This window comes from Protopterus annectens, chromosome 14.part0 (assembly GCF_019279795.1).
Source record: "Protopterus annectens isolate FY-2018-M chromosome 14.part0, PAN1.0, whole genome shotgun sequence".
Lineage (NCBI taxonomy): Eukaryota > Metazoa > Chordata > Ceratodontiformes > Protopteridae > Protopterus > Protopterus annectens.
The window spans coordinates 1,029,863,850-1,029,879,409 of NC_056748.1; positions in this window are offsets into that span (position 1 = coordinate 1,029,863,850).

The window sequence follows — 15,560 nt, forward strand, 5'->3', positions numbered from 1 at the left end:
TGACCTGCTCACAAACATGTACAGGGAGTGTAATATGCGCATCCGACAGAGGCAGCCCTGCAGCACCACCTGAGGCATGAATGCCATGTGTTAAGTAATGTAACACCATGTACTATATGCACACCTGAGCACCCTGACTAACATCCACCCTCACCAAGCATGAAGCCACAAAATGACGATGGGATGATCAAGTGCAATAACTGGCTGAAGTAATGCAGTTAGTCAAAGGGGAGCCAATGTGTTTCAGGCTGGGAAGACATGTGGAGCATGACATGATGCACCACCTGCTAGGGGTGGCGTGCACCTATCAGTCCATGCCCCATGGATACTGGCAAAGGCTGTCAGTACCCACAGCATACCCTGAATAGAAAAGTCTCAAAACACAAACCCACCTTCATAGGTACCACAAGGGATAGGAACCTAGATGTAATGCTACCCAATGCCAGAAGTCTAAACAGCAAGATGTGTGCAGTGTAAACACACAGTATGGAGAATGTAGATATCAGTCCTGTAATAGAAAACTGGGTCAAGGCTCACATCAGCACCCTAACACTACCAGGTCACACCTCATACTGTGCTGTACAGCCGCAAAACATGGAACAAGCTACAAAAGGAGGGTGACTAGCAATAAATGTCAAGGATAACCACACCTCCATGTTGGTACCACAACAAGAAGCAGCATGGATTAGCCATGGTCAAATACCAATGTCTAAAACCGCCTCCCAGTATATAGCCTGCTGCAGACTACTGTCCTAATACCAGGAACTGCACCTGGCCTATGTCGGAATACATGAATATATCAAGCCCCCCAAACCACATTATATTGCTTGACTGAAAATGCCCAGACATATACCGGGAGCATTATACTAGCACCAACACAGTCGGAGAAAAGTTCCCAGAATCCATAAACCAAAATGCCCAGGAACAACGTACCACTCCCACAAGAGGGGTAAGCATACTGGATGTGATAATCAGCAACATGTGTACTGGATGGCAAGATGAGAAGTGTATCCTTCACTGGTAAGACCAGACCATAGAGTAATCACACTGGATATACACATCCCACCCCAGTCCTGGCCAGAATACCACAGTGAAAAACATGTGTAAAGCATAGGTTGCACCCCTCCAAACCGATGTGGAATCCACGAAAGGCCCTGTGCAAGTGCAGAATATGGGACACACCGCAAACATGTTATACAGGCATTCCATGAACACAGCCAGGAATGCTTGGAGTATGCAATCACAAATAACAACAAGACACAATGCCATACACGTAGGCATCTGGCATGCTGGACTCCAGCAATTACCAAACCATGCAAGAGAATGAGGAAGCTACCACATGATAGAGCAAACATAAAAAGGGAAGTAATCACTGATCAGTAGTATGGCAATAACATATGTCCACACATACAATCCACTAAGGCCAGCCACAACAAGTAGAATTTGTGAATCCAGAGGCAATGTAACACCTGTCCCAAGTACACAGACAGCCACAACTCCCCCCAATAAATACAAATATATGTGATAGATGCAACCATGTATCCAAACCGGAGGCTGAGCTCCCCCAACTCAGTACTGTCAAAACTAGTCAGGAGGCGAAGGTAACCACATACACCACAAACCCAGTCCCACATAGATCTACCACAACTATAAACCAAACACATAAACACAGAAAAACATTCCCGGAGGCCCTAATTACAAACACACCACACCAACAGAAGCCTCCAAAGCAGATCACAAGCAACCACAACCTCCAAACATAGCACATGCAACACATAGTACACAAAGCTGGTGTGCCAAACAGTCACAGGCCAGAAGGAGAAACAACATGCCTGATACAGTTGTAATAGGTATCTGTATAGGCAGACACAATGCTGTCCCACTCACCAGACTGAACAAGGGAAAGGGTACAGTAAGCTGCCTGTAGGCTGCCACAATATGCCACATAACACAAGTACGCAGGTCACCCCAAAGCAAGCAGAAATATGAATGTCCAGGCTGGTGTGAATGACCTGAGATGTACCTCCCTAGACTACATGAAAAGAGACATGGATGAGCTCTCTGAGTATATACCCCAGGCTGGTATGACACTGGCCGTGTGCAGCATCCAACCCTCACCAAGAATGATGCCACAGTACAAACATGGAATGATCATGTTTAACAGGTGGCACAGTTACAGCTGTCAGTCCAAGAGGGTCTAATGTCTGTCTGCTTGAGATGTCAAGCATGACAAGCCATGCTGCTGTTCCAGGGATGGCTTGCACCTGTTACCCCTGTGTGTCTGGATACTGGATAAGGCCTTTGCCACCTCCATAGAGCCGTATGTAGGCAAGGCCAAAAAGACTACCCACCACCCTAGAAAACATAAGTGGTAAGAAACATAAGGGTAATGCTGACCAATGCCAGATGTGTAAACTGCAATATGCATGCCCTTGAGGCACTTCCAGTATGGAGAACATCGATGTCTGTGCAGTGACAGAAGCCTGCTGCAAGCCTAGTGATAGCACACCAGCACTACCAGGTTATACCACATATCATGCGTTATGGCCCCAACACCTGGACCAAAACATCAAAGGAGGGGGAGTATCCATATGCAGCACAGACACCCATATGGCCAGGTAACTGACAATGCACAAAGCAGCGGAGACCACCCATGTGCACCTAAGTGTAGTCAAAACTGCTGTACAGTCTGTAGCATGCGACAGACCACACTCTCACACACAAGAACTCCACCCAGACATCCTGAAGACACTGGACAGTATGAATGTCCCACCAAATACCAGACAAGGTACACACAAATTACCACATAGGTGGTAAACCATTATGTATGCAAGAAGTAATCAGGGACCTAGGGACACAAGTCGACAGTAATCTGTCATGTGACACTCACAATGCCAATGTGGCTAGGAAGATTGTCGATATTGGACACCGTATTATGAAAGGATTCACATCTACATCAACAGAGGTCACTGTGCTGCTGTACTGTTCCCTTATCAGACCCATAATCTAGTACAGTGACTCATATGAGATGTACCATACGTGACACCTGCAGTGGTTCGGAAGACCTCAAAGTTACCCCAACAAGAGGATAAAGGGTGTGAAATATATGTCATATGCTGCCTGGCTGTAGACACCCCAGCTGAATGCAGTCACAGACTGCCTACACAGAGGCATTGTATGTCTGTTGTACAAGGCCATGTCCAACACAGGAGTAATGGACATGCTCCACCACAGGAAATCAAAGCCATTGGAGCTGTGAGAGTGACAGATGTCAGCCTCAACACATAATGAAATAGGATGTGCTGGAGGGACAGATACATAACCCAGAGGCTCCCCACACCCAGAAACAGGATCCCAATCCATGTTAGGCAGAGCCCCTCACTGACACCCCTCAACAGGAATATTGCCAAGTGGATGGATGATCGTACATGTATACTGGGGGTCTTCACTGTGTCATGACCAGACAGAGGCACAGTAAATAAATTCATAAATTGCCATAATAGTCACATAGCAAGGGGTGGCGAAAGACGCACACACTCTGGCTAGGCTTACTAATGCCCTAGGGTGGATAGCCTAGTATGAACCCATGAACCTATGAAGATACAAATTGTACAGGACACTAAGGATAATCACAAGGCTTACTTAACTGATGGTAGCAACCATGTTGGGCATCCACAGATATGCTCCAAATCACACAGATATTACAAACAACATAGCAAACACACACACATATTGCTAACATACAACCTGACAGGTGCAGTGAACCCCCCCCCCCCCAGAATGCAAAATATCTATCCCAGCAGACTGCTGGTCCCCTGACATTGCAGATGCTGAGGTAACAGCCTTCATCTGCAAAGCAAAACACACAACAGCAAAGGTATGTGATGGTGTCCTGGGGTGAGGCCAACATGGACTCCAAGAATAATGGAATGCCAAATCACACTACTGCCCAATGTCAGCCTTACCACAGGATATGTACACAAAGAGCAGTGTACAACAACAGTGGTCCTTCACAACAAAGGTGTTGCCTGAATGGATACTGCAAACTACCACCCCAGGATCCTGACAAGCTTGGTCTGCAGAGCTATGGAAAGGATCAGTAAGTACCGCAGACATAAAGCTATTGTGGACCTACTGATACTGGACCCTACACAGTGTGGCTGTCATAACTGCAGATCCTGCCCCTAAACATGTTTGACCCATTTGAAGCAGTCATTAAGGTCATTGATGAGGGCAATGTGGTCCACACAGCGTAGCTGGACCATGCATATGCTTCTAGACAATACCCTACGAGTTCAGTATGGATATGTTCACCAGCTTAAATATATACCGCTATGTCAGTAGAGAGGTTGCAAACCAAACCAAGGACAGAACTGACATGGTCAGACATGCTGCATCCATGTCAGACTACAAAGCAGATATGAGTGGCATCCCACAAGGCTTGGTCCTGGGCCCCCCCTGTTCTGTATATATGTCTCATAGGTATAGGCCAACATGGAAGGACTGTGACTGAACATATATGCAGAGGAGTACAAACAGCCCACCATATCCGACCCCCAGCTGACACAAGCAACCCACAAAAGGGCCACCTACAATCAGACAACTGGAGCCATAGCCATGTCAGCAAGCTAATTGCAGAACTGTGTATAGACAACCACCATGGATATACAGTAAGTGCCCACAAATTACCACACAGGTGTTAACCCCTTACGTACCTAACATGTAATGAGAGACCTGGGGACAAAAGGTGATAGATATCCTGCACTGGACAAACATGTGACTGCAGTGTTCACAGAAACATACCATATACCCACCCAATCATGAAGGTTGTCAGATGTAGATAAGGGGAGGTCACTGTGGCTCTGCAGTCATCCTTCATCAGCGTCACAATTGACTACAATAGCCCCTGTGAGATATACCTCAGCAGACACCTCCATCAACTGTAAAGTCCACAACAGTACCCCACCAGAAGTAGCAAAGAGCATGAACAGATGCCATGTGTTGCCTGAGTAAACAAACTGCAGCCCCACACACTGCCATACTGCCCAGCTACAGGCAAGCTGTGCCTGATGTATGAAGCCATGTCCAACCTGGAATCAATGAACATGCTGCACCTTGTACAATCTGAATGGCAGTGAGCTATGCACATGAGAGACCTGAACCCCAGCACTGGCATACATAGGACAAGCTGTACAGAATGATCCATAACACAGAAGGCACCCCCACTCTTCATTAAACGCACGGTACAGGTTAGCCAGAGAGTCACCTACCGACACCCCTCAAGAGGAATCCCGATGAGTGGATGGGAGATGGTAGGCTAACCCTGGGTATCACTGTTATGTCAGAGGTAGACGGAGGCACAGTATACTAACCATGACATATGTCATGGCAAACTCCAGTTACAATGTGTGTCGAAGGACAAACACACCCTGTGACTAGCATCAGAAATGGCCTAGGGAACATCGCTAGTGTTTGCCAATGTCCACCCATGTTGTGGAATACACTACCAATGTTGGACGAGCCTGGTGTAGGTAGTCCATATCTGAACATAATGCAACATGGTCATATGTGCACAACTGGCCCCTACACAGTCTGTTATGCTCACTATGAAGATGTCAAGCAGTGATAGGACTAAAGCCCAGGTTACTGTCCACCACAGTGAAAGTACTGAACCAGTACACTATACGGTACTACAGTGTTAGGTCATTATGAAAGTATGTTGACAACTGTCTGCAAAGTATCCCATGCAATCCCTGCAGGCACAGTATAATCCCTGTTGTGGCAGACACGAAGCAGTTGGCCAGTTAGTACACAACATGACACCCAACACACAACCATAAGCGTGAGATATTGTTGAAGTTCACACACACCCAAATATGTGGTGGACTTCAGAGTGCAACATATGGAAAGCTCACACTGGGCATGCTCGCACACTTTGATAAATGAGGCATATGTCAGACAACATGCCATGGAAAGGCTGAACTGGGCATGCTCACACACTTAGGCCATATCTCCATTTAGCAGTTGGCCACACATATCTGGTATTTGTGCGTGTCATTCCAGGAACCAACCACAACACAGCAATCTGCCCAGTGCACACAGTAAATGACTACAGAGACATAAGTGATATAGTGGATCGCCATCATATGCAAACATCTTCCACAGATACACAAGTTGGTCATAGGAACAGGGAATGCTATGGCAATAAAGACCTGCAAACAGTAGAACAGCACAACAAATATTGTGCATCTGACAATTGAACATATGGGTGTAGAGGTCAATACTAGGCTTGTTGCCCTAGGGAATGACAGCTCAGCCAGAGTGTGCTTGGCATCTGCATCCCCAGTACAGTAGGCTACTGTGCCACTGTAAAGTAGGTCACATAGGGCAACGTGTGAGGCTAGTGAGCTGTGCCTCTGTCAAGCAGGGGCACAGTGGAGATCCCAGGGTTTGAATGTGCTAAGCCACAGCCATGTTGTTGGTGTGTGCTGGAAGAGGGTTGCTGAGGATCTCTAACAGTAAGTGGCCATCAATAGCAGACTGAGGGGAGCCCTATCTGCATTCTCTGGACAATTCCACTGTCAACACTGTGTTGTGATGATTATGTGTGAATGAAGTGCCGTGCCGGAACTGTTCACAGATGTCCTCCCTCTGTGGGCTACAGCTCTGTAATGTATTAGCTCACTCTGTCTGTTGGACGGCTCATATATGGCTGGTGTACACCTGACAGGTGTCTTGTTGTGGAGCAGTCATGGGTATATGTGGGATAGCATGATCAATGCAAACCGTACACATGCTCATAGAATGCAATTGTCAAGGATAATGCTGAGTGGCCAGTATAGTCCCCCAGCATCGGTCCTTTGAAGTCGTCCACCCCAGTCTTCACAAGTGTAGAGTCTGCTTGTGTTAAATACAGTTTGTGTGCAGTGACAACCTTGCCTGGGGGTGGAGATGGGATATGGATGTCCAGGGAAAGGTGGGTATGGTCAGATATCAACAATGGTGGTCTACCTCTGGTGTGGAACAATGAGTATCCATGTTGCAGATGGACAGGTGCAATATGTATTCCCCCATGTGGCTGTGGTGTATGGTTCTGCCATAGCACATGGACCCACAAATTGTAGTGGCTGTAGGGTAAAGTGGTAGAGGCCTGAGTAGTTCTCACACACAATATGCCTGTACCTGATGTTAACAACTGGAATGGTGTATGTGAACACATGCATATCTCGGCACTGTTCCCAGGGAAGCTAAGTGTGTGTCCTGGATGTGGGTGTGGTGTTCTGGACTGGTTGTGTTGTGTGTTACAGGTCCTGTGGTCACGAAGCATGGTATAGAACATAACCTGCCAGTGCGATGTGCATATCTGACCCTGACGTAGGTGGCTGCAAATGCATATATATGCTATCCCCCACCTGACAGGTAGTACTAGATGTACATACCTCTGTAGAAATAAAGATGTCAGCACCCTATAAATTCTGCAGGTGCAGACCAGATGCTCAGTAATTCAGTTAACGCGCTCTGCTAATGCGTCTCCCTCAAGTGTCATAATATAGGTTGGTAGGAGTTCGAAACATGCAATTGCTCAGAGTGTGTGTGTGTGTGTGTGTGTGTGTGTGTGTGTGAGAGCGGGGTTGATGTGTGTACAAGTCTGTGTGAGGAAGATGTCCCTTTTGGCAACTGTGAAAGCACTCTACAGGATGCACATTCCCCTATCTCAGCACGGATGATGTCAGCACCCTATAAGTACAGCAGGAGAAGGGAAACCTCCCAGTAATTCGAATAGCGCGCTCTGCTAATGCGTCTGTCACGAGTGTCATAACATAGTTAGGTAGGGTTTGAATCCTGCAACTGCCCAGTGTGTGTGGAGGGGTTAGTGTGTGTGCAAGTCTGTGTGAGGGAGATGTCCCTTTTGGCAACTGTGAAAGCACTCTACAGGATGCACATTCCCCTATCTTAGCACGGATGATGTCAGCACCCTATAAGTACAGCAAGAGAAGGGAAACCTTCCAGTAATTCGAATAGCGCGCTCTGCTAATGCGTCTCTCTCGAGTGTCATAATATAGTTAGGTAGGAGTTTAAACCTGCAAATGGCATGTGTGTGTGTTTGGATGTGGGGACTTTGTGTGTGTGCTATTCTGTATGAAAAACATGTGTTTTTTTGCAATCAGGAGATCACACTACATGATGCACATTACCCTTTCCAAACAGTGATGATGTCAGCACCCTATACATACAGCTGGAGAAGAGACATCTACCAGTAATCCGAATAGCGCAATCTGCTACAGCATCACTCTCAAGTGTCATAACATAGTTAGGTAGGGGTTTGAAACCTGCAAGTGGCAAATGTGTGTGTGTTTGGATGTGGGGAGTTTGTGTGTGTGCAATTCTGTATGAAAAACATGTTAGTTTTGGCAATCAGGAGATCACACTACCTGATGCACATTACCCTTTCAAAACACTGATGATGTCAGCACCCTATAAGTACAGCCAGAGAAGAGGAACCATCTAGTAATCCGAATAGTGCGCTTCGCTAATTCATCTTTCTCACGTGTCGTGACTTAGTTAGGTAGGGGTATGAATCCTGCAAATGGCAAGTGTGCGTGTGTGTGTGTGTGTGTGTGTGTGTGTGTGTGTGTGTGTGTGGAGGGGTAGTAGGGTGTGTGTAAATGCAAGTGTGAGAGAACAGATCCTTTTGGCAAATACTACAATACACCAGATGCTGCATATTTCCCCAGTAAACACAGGGGATGTCACCACACTATCAGCACAGCCAAACAGGGCTAGTTGGCCAGTAATGCCAATAGTGCGTTCTGCTACTGGGTCTATTACCATTGTCAGAGTACAGATAGGTATGTTTTGGTAATCCACAACTGCCACGTGTGGTTGTGTCACACATTATGACCTTATGTGGGTCTTTGTGCATAACAATGCATGCCATTGCCTAAACCAGCAATGGCATTGCACACATGATGTATGTGTGTGACACATACACATAAATACCTGTGACCTGCAGTAGTTACCATGTCTGACACATGCCTCGAGTGGATAAATGGTATTTGCAATGCACAAGAATATGACTGTGTCTTACTGTGCAGGGGCCGCATGCAGTATGTGTCTATACAGTGTGGGTGTATATGGTAAAATACCTACAGCAGGGGATACACATCTGGTCTGGGCCATATAGTCTACATGTAGTCGATGTACAGGTGCTGCATGTTCCCACCTGTTGTGGGAGTGGTAACATGTCATTCCACTGCAATTCAGTGACCACATGCTGGGAACCCTTCAACTAGTGTGTTGTAGCTACAGTAATGCTCACGCACAATGTTTGGCTGGATGCAGTCCAGCCATATAAAGACAGTTCTTGAGACTGTCATATTGCCAGTGTTGTTATGGAGGATAGGTGGTTTTCCTGTGTATGGGAGGGTTGTGTGTGCCAGGCTATGAACCAGACGGCAGTCCAACACCCTGTTAGCTGCACATGAATAGGCCCTGATGCTTTGTGCTGTGCCAACAACCTGGAGGTGTGTGTATCTGTGGTGCCTTGGGATACCACCCCCCTGTCCATGTGTGTTACATGTGTAGGGGACGACAGGCACGGTATGAGATATAACCTGGCAGTGATGGGTTGCACCTGTGAGCCATGAATCAGGACTCTAGTACTGCACAGACATTGCAGTTCACCGTGCTGAGGACAGTGTCCAGTGCATGCATCTTGTGGTGTACACTGCTGGTGTTGTGTAGCAGCACTGTTAGTGTCCTAACCTGTGTGATACCCGCGAACGTGGCTATGTAATCAGTGTCCTGCAGCATAAGGCAGTATGTGTGTATCAAGGAGCTTCGCCAATATACATTGGGCCATGGGTGTCACGTGCAAGCTGCCCCTCACACATCATTGTGGCTTCCCTAGCATGTAAGCACATGTTGACAGCCAGCGGATACCCTATGAATGACATTGGAGACTGAGCAGAATGTAAACATACAACACCCTTCCTACATATAGTGGTAGCATACCTGGTGAGGGTATGATGGCAACCAAGATCAGGCTCATACTGGCCCATGCCACATGCTGAGAGATCCCTTCTATGTTCCCTATCATGTAGTCCAGGGAGGTATGTCTCAGGTCATACATAGTAGCATGGTCAATGACTGAGTCATATGTGTCCATGCCTCTGACTGACCTGTATGCATGTGTTTTGTGGTGGACCATAGTGCCCCAGAGGCATATCACTGTGACCTTCACCATGTACAGCCTGTTGAGCGGGACCCCACTGCAGTGGCCGAGAGAGGTACCTGACACATCTGTAGCAGGTGTGTTGTGTAGCCCTACAGGCTGTGAGTGTGTGGCACATGGGATGTGTGTGCCATGTGTGGCATGTGCTCTGTTCCGACGTAACATATGCCTGTGTGCCAACTGCGGAGGTGTGTGATGCTCAGGCAGGATGCTATTCAGAGTCCCCATGTATGCCCCAGTGTGTTCAGCTTGCTGTCAGTGCGTGTCTATGTCTGACTGGTATTGTAGTCACTGTAGTATGACATGCCACCTGACAGGGTATGGCATTACTGGGTTCAGAGTGCTCCGTCCCCAGATTGGCTATTTGGTGGCATCCCACACATGTCTTGTACGTTCCTGGCCAAGGATGATGGTTGACTGCATACATGTGGCAGCTGTGACATTGCCACATGACTCACATAAGCCACAACTGGACCATAGAGGTGATTCACAGGTTACCTTTGCACATGCTACCCTAGTAGTGCGATTGCCATGGTGAGTACCAACACATAGGGCCAATGGGGAACAACATACTGAAGGTGTGTATGTGTGGGTGTACTGCTACTGTTTCATAGCACTGGCATATATGACTGCACGTGGGTAAATGCCAGGTAAGACATGTGCAATGTGTCACAGGCAACGTACATGCGAACAGGACAGACAGTGACATTCTGTCATGTGTAAACTTGACATACGCATCGTATGCTATGCAGATGTCACTAAGAGTCCACAGAAGCACTGTAACTCTGCATTGCAGGTGGAAGCAGTGTTCCAGGAACCCTGCGAACATGCATGCAAACAAAGCTACAGTAAGCAGGGCTGGAAGTAGTCCATTGTACAACAAAGAAGGGGTAACACTAACAGTAGGTAACAGAGCAAATATGTAGGCACTATCAACATGTACCCAGGAATGCACAGCGCAGATGCCCATGGTAGAAATGATATTATGTCATAGTTAATTGTGATTTGGATTACATTGGTACTGCACACATATCAACATGCGCAAACATCCACATTGCATAGTCATTGTGGGCAACTTGACACCATTACTGTACATGTCCATCATTGCATATCACTACTTGCATTAGCTTCCCCCCTATGCTACCCATGTATGTGGCTATCTGTTGACATCCTTACCACCGGTATGCAATAATGTGCAGCTGTTACACTTTGGTATGTACTATGGGTGCAGATAACAATTCAGGACAGTCATACGGTTACTGCATCAGGCCTGCTGGGATATACACACAGTCATAGCACACTGTACTGTTACCAACATGATACTACTAATACACTTCTATGTAGTCACCCTGTGCGTCAGCAACATGTTTACCTGTTCCCGCAATGATGTTGGAGATTGCAGGAGGTGGCACAGTTTCATCATATGCACAGGGTGTGAATTAGGTACATACCCATGTTCCAAACTAGTAGACTATATTTTACAAAAATACATCAAGAAATTACCTCAAATTTGTAAAGATTCCTGGTCATTGTTAACAAACTTAAACGAGATAGAAATGGACATTGACGACAACTTCATAACAATAGACGTAATTGATTTATATACGTCTATACCCCATATGGAAGCTACTGAATGGACTGAACTAGTATTGAAACATCTTGAAGCACCAGATGATGAAATCAAACTAGTTACTGAACTAATAGACATCATTTTGAGTAATAACTACTTCACTTTTAATAATACTTACTACTTACAGAAACAAGGCGTGCGATGGGCTCGCTTGTGGAGCTAGTTAGCAAACATCGTAGTGGCCCATTGGGAGAAAACATTCATTTTCGAAGAAAGTTCCAGGAACAGCAAAATTAAACTATATACTAGATTTCTTGATGACATTTTTGTTATTTTTAAGGGTACCCAACAAGAAGCTCTTAAATTTGTGGAATATTTAAATTCCACAACAGAGTTCTTCAAATTTACTTATACCTTTAATTCGAACCAAATTGACTATTTGGATCTCTCTTTAATTAGAGACACGAGTTCGAATGGAATAATATCAAACATATACCGAAAACCAACATATTGTAATTCCTGTCTACATTTTTCTAGTGCCCACCCTTTTAAACAAAAACGTTCCATAGTTAAGGGACAACTAGTGAGGGCAACAAGATTATGTACATGTGACAACGACTTCGATACTGAGTGTGACAATTTGAGAAATATGTTTATAAACTGTGGGTACCCTAAGTCATTAATACTAGAAATAACTAGTGAAATTAAATTGAAAAGAACGAATGGACTGTTAACAGCTATCCTTAGAAGGAAAAAACCAAAGAACAGAATAGGTACAGGATTGACTGACAGGACACACTTAGAAAATTCAATAATAAGTGAAAGAGGCACGACAACACCTTTTGTAGCATCAACTAAAAACAAAGTGAAGGTTGATATTAGTTTTATAACAACTTTTAACAAAGACAGTGATGCAATAGTATCAATACTAATTAAGAACTGGCAACTATTGCGGAGACACTTCAACCTATGGAATAGATTAGGTACTAGGTTTCAGGTCATTTTTAAGAAAGGAATAAATTTGAAAAAGACATTAGAAAACAAAGCTATAACTTTCAGCAACAAAATTAAAGGGTGTTTTCAATGTGGAATGTGCAATATGTGTAGGAATATCAAACCTATGAATAAATTTACAGTCAATAAAACACCAACACAATTTTGGATAAAACAAAGACTTGACTGTAATTCTAAAAGTATTATTTATTTAGCACAGTGTAACATCTGTCCTGCTTACTATATAGGTAAGACGGACCGTAGATTTAGAGATAGAGTTTATGAACACACATATGCTATCTCCAAAAACAAGAAGGAAAACGCCCTAGCAAGACACGTTGAACAGTGTCCAGACCATACTTTTTCATTTACAGCTATAGATCAAGTAATTGAAAATATTAGAGGCGGACCAACATCTTTAACACTTGAATGTGCTGAATTAGTTTGGCAATTAAAACTAAATGCTTGCACATTCCCTGGTCTGAATGACCATTGTAGTATTTCTTGTTGGCTGAAACTCAAAAGTTATATGAGACTATAAATATATATTTTTTACAACTGCTCTCTCCAAAGCAAAAAACACAGCATCCATGGGACCTGATGGTGTCCCCGGCTGTGTGCTCCACGAACTCAATGAGGAATTAAACCCACAGCTAGGACAGCTGTTTAATCATAGTCTTACCTCTGGATATTACCCAGGGTGGCGCACTGCAACTGTGGTCCCACTTCACAAAGCGGTGCCTCCACCGACCCTGAAATTACCGCCCATTAGCTTGACAAGCCTTATCTGCAAAGCCATGGAGAGGATCATAATGGACCTCATAAACAAAGACATAGGAATTTGCAGACTTTGGATCCATCCCAGTTTGGCTTTGTCAAAGGCAGATCATGCCTTCTAAACTTGGTTGACTTTTGAAACAGTCACCAAAGCCATTGATGAGGAAAGGCAGTCCATACAGCCTACCTCGATCTGGCGAAGGCCTTCGATACAATACCCCACTCGGGTATCATTGAAAAACTCATCAGCTTAAATGTTAACCCATACATCACAAGATGGGTTGCAAACTGGCTGAGTGACAGAACCCACAGGGTCAGAGTTGCTGGCGCCATGTCAGACTCAAAGCCTGTCACAAGTGGTGTACCACAGGGCTCAGTCCTGGGCCCACTCTTGTTTGGCATCTACTTTTCCGAGTACAAGCAAACACAGGAGGGTTATGGCTGACAAAGTTTGCAGATGACTGCAAACTGGGCGCCATAGTAGAAAACACATCTGACACAGATATCCTTCAGAAGGGTCTCACAGAAACGGATAACTGGTGCCAGAGCCATGGCCTAAAGTTAAATGCCAAGAAATGCATAGTCACAAGGTTACCCCTAGCTACCAAATAGGTGGCAATCCACTGAGCATGGAAGAAGTTATCAGGGACCTGGGGACCCAGGTTGATAGTAGTCTGTCATTCGACACCCATGTAGCTAAAGTAGTTAGGAAGACCTTCTACATTGCCCACCTTATCATGAAGGGATTCTCATCTAGATCAAGGGAGGTCATAGTCTCCCTATACTCATCACTCATCAGACCAATGATTGAGTACAATGCCCCATTCGAATGTATCTGACCCGACACTTGCAGCAGCTGGAGAGGCCACAAAGTTCCTCACCAAAGGATAAAGGGTCTCAAACATCTGTCCTATGCTGCCCGACTGAAAGAACTCCAGATCTATTCAGTAAACACATGCTCAGAGGTGACCTTTGCCTAACATACAAGGCCATGTCAAACCCAGATTTGATGAATATGCTTCACCTCAAAAATCTAGATCCGTCAGAGCCACAAGGGCGGGAGACTTAAACCTCGACACGGCTATTAATAGGGCCAGCTGGAGGGATAGATTCATCACCCAAAGACTCCTATGCTGTGGAATAAAATCCCGGTATATGTGAGGCAGAGCACCTCGCTGGCCTTGTTCAAGAGAAATCTTGACCAATGGATGGGAGATCATGATATACCCCAGGGATTACCTCAGTGTCACTGCTCAACAGAGGCACAGCAAAATAATGGGTATAGTTCCCCATACTAAAGGGGTGGCGTAAGCCACAAAACTATGGGCTAGGCTTGTAAATGCCCTCGGGCAGATAGCCTAGTATGAACCTATGAACCTATGAACCTATGAACAATAGGTACTGTTTGATAGATTTTAATAAATATTTAAGGATATGTATTTAATTAATTTCTTACTGTATTTCATTTAATCCTTTTGAATAGAGTGCCTTTAATTTTTAAGAATAATAATTATAAATCATGAATTCTAACTGATAGTATGTAATTGCTATGGAACTTGAATAGGGTGATTTGCAGGATTCTAATAGAGAAATGGAACTACAGGGTTAATATAGGGAGAATGCTCATTAATATGTATTATATTAGGTAAACTGATTGGCTATAGCAGCCTCACGAGTTTTTAAAATCAACATTGCTGCTGTTAAATATTTTTAAGACTACTTTGAATTTTTTCTGAAGAAGTTGTGAGAGCAACGAAAACGTTGCATGTTTTAATAAACTGTTCAAACGTTAAAGATTTGTGTTGTGTCGAGCTACTCGGACTTCCCTTGCTGCAGTTTGCCGGCTTGTTTGTTTATTACAGAAATGATATTATGTCATAGATAATTGTGATTTGGATTACATTGGTACTGCACACATATCAACATGCGCAAACATCCACATTGCATAGTCGTTGTGGGCAACTTGACACCATTACTGTACATGTC